This window comes from Otolemur garnettii, unplaced genomic scaffold (assembly GCF_000181295.1).
Source record: "Otolemur garnettii isolate 467f Iridium unplaced genomic scaffold, OtoGar3 scaffold00018, whole genome shotgun sequence".
In the NCBI taxonomy this organism is placed as follows: domain Eukaryota; kingdom Metazoa; phylum Chordata; class Mammalia; order Primates; family Galagidae; genus Otolemur; species Otolemur garnettii.
In genome coordinates this window covers 10,217,952-10,220,816 of record NW_003852413.1, presented here as the reverse complement: position 1 = coordinate 10,220,816, position 2,865 = coordinate 10,217,952, and positions in this window count along the sequence as shown.

The window sequence follows — 2,865 nt, the reverse complement described above, 5'->3', positions numbered from 1 at the left end:
AATTTTACTTTTCAAGCTTTTCTGTTAAAAACGGAGGCACAGACATTAGTGTAGGCCGACACAGGATCCAGGTCATCGATAGCTCTGTCTGTCCTTTCTGTATCCTGGTCTCACTGGAAAATCTTTCAGGAAGACAAGACACATTCAGCTTTCTTTGGTCTCCTGTGATAACAACGACTTCTTCTGGGACAGGTCCTGAAAGACACACCGGAGGGAACTGACAGTTAACTTTTTAAAAATAAGTAGAAGGAGCACATCCTGAGATAATGATAGGCAGTGTATTATAGTTGTTACATAATAAATACACGAACTTACAAAATACTTGTTTCTTATCATTATCAAGTATTAGATACTGCATACCATGGTGGGTGCTGGACTCATAGAACTGCCACTGAGGTGGGTTTGTTTACATCATCGTCACCACAAATAATGTAAGGACAGGAGGACAGCCACCATGTCACCAGACAGTAGCAATTTTTCAGCTCTGTCATAATCTTAGGTAACTGTGGTCATACACACAGTCTGGAGTTGACCAAAATAGTTACATGGCAGGTAACTGTAATTTTTAAAGTGCTAGTTGGTAAAAGCTCTAAGTAAAAAAGAAAAAAAAAACTTTGTCCTTTATTTTAAAGGGACACTAATGTGGGTGCTATGCTATATATATATATATATATAAATTCAATACGTGGGATTGTGTCACGAGAGCAGATAGATGCTGTAAAGAGTGAAGAAAAGCCATGTCCCAGGGTCCAGGAAGGCTGTGTCATTTGAGAGGGGTCATAAAGCATGCGTAGTGTTTATATTTTAAAGTCGTTTTGGATGGAGGAAACAGAATCCACCCATTTATTCACTCACTTATTCATTTATCCATTTGCTCACCATCTATTAAGCAGTGACAATACACAAGGTATCATGTTTGATCCCAAGCGATGAGACCAAAGAAAATCTTTGCTTTCAGGATTTAGTACATATTTGAAAAACAGCTAGGAGCTCAGCTCACCTGTATCATAAAATACACATAAGGGACTTAAAAAAGGGAGGGCGGATTAGGATCGATTGCTGGACAGGCTTGAATCCAGTTGAATTTAACTCCATAGATAATTAGGAGATCATAGGCATCAGGGGGCATGCGGCAGGTAAAATCTCAGTCAACGAAGTGCCTTGAGGAAAAGTCACCAAGATGCCTTTATTAACCTTCACTGATAATGAACTTAGATAGAACTTCAAGTGGAAAAACAGAAAGAAAAACTAACAAAACTCCGTAAGTTAATAGTCGCTGTGTATCTTTATTTTCATAGCCTGACTCAGATAATTTTTATGTCTCAGAACCAATAGTTTTCCTGAAATGGCTCTCCTACAGAGTTTAAATACTTCAAAAAAAAAAAAAAAGTGGTTACAGCGCCAGCCACATACACCAAGGCTGGCAGGTTCAAACCCGGCCCGGGGCAGCTAAACAACGATGACAACTGCAACAAAAAACAGCTGGGCATTGTGGTGGGCGCCTGTAGTCCCAGCTACTTAAGAGGCTGAGGTAAAAGAATCCCTTAAGTCCAAGAGTTGGAGGTTGCTGTGAGCTGTGAGACCACAGCACTCTACCCAGGGCGACAGAGTGAGACTCTGTCTCAAAAAAAAAAAAAATTTTGCAATCTCAGTGAGAGCAGAAGAACTAGACCAAATGGGGCCAGAGACTTTTTTCAGGGTAGAGGGATTTGTTTAAAGTCATAAAGTGACTCACAGAGAACTCGGGAATCGGCCGCATGAGTCACGGCTCTCCACCCGTGTGCTTTGACCACCAGACGATGCTCCTCCCTGGCTACAGTGAGAGGACTCACCCTGGATGCAGCCGGCCTGGCTCTTTCTCCCCATCTCTGGCCTCCAGGAATGGCAAAGCTATGTCCTGTTACATTTTGTTCCACAGTCCTGAATAAGTTCCAATGAATACATTTTGGCTAGGTGGAGAAGTGGTAGCCATGAGGTGGTTCACCTTGTAACACTGAGCCACGCCAGCCCAGTGCAGGTAGCAGAGCCAGAGCTGGAAATGGAGTGAGCAGATTCCAGCAAGTTCAAATGGTGAACACCCAATTTACACAGTTGAGACAGTCAGCAAGTCAGCAGAAGGCAGGACAAGAAGATTATGGACAGAGTGAGATGTTGGGAGATGTTTTTTTAATTAACAAAATGCTTTGGCTCTCAGTGTATTAGGATGAAAAGTGAGTTTATTAGAGTAAGGTGCCCTAAAAAGTTTGTTGACACTACCATAGATGTCATCCATCGCTTGTTAATATATCTGCTTGCTACCACCTTCCCAGACCTGAGATTCTAATTTACTCTTTCTGGGGAAAAGGAAAGTATTTACTTGGATAATTTAAAAATGGACATAGTTAACTGTGCTACTTGCTATGGGTGAAAGCACTGGTTTAAAATTCTAGATTTGTAGTGTGAATTTTAATGTTCAATGTTTTTATTTATTTATTTTTAGAATGATTTGTTTTTGTCATTATTCTTTCTTCAGGTTCTAGAATCTTCCTTGTCTTTTGAATCATGTATGGCTCATTGAAATTATTGTCAAAAATTTCCCTGTAATATGGCTTTTAACAAACAATATTAAAAACATACCTCGGTCATTAACGGTATAGGAATCTAAGTGCTCCTTGTGTAGATCCGTGAGGGTTTCCTGCAGTTCCAAGGTAAAGGGATATTTACAAGCGTCTGGGAGAAATGAGTAATAATGCCTTTTTCATATGAAAATATCAATGTGGGAAAGCCAGTGTACTCAATAATTCTTTACACTGGAAGGGATGTAGATCCAGATTTTGTACCTGTATAAGCAAATTATTGCATTTAAATATGTAAATTTCATTTAAG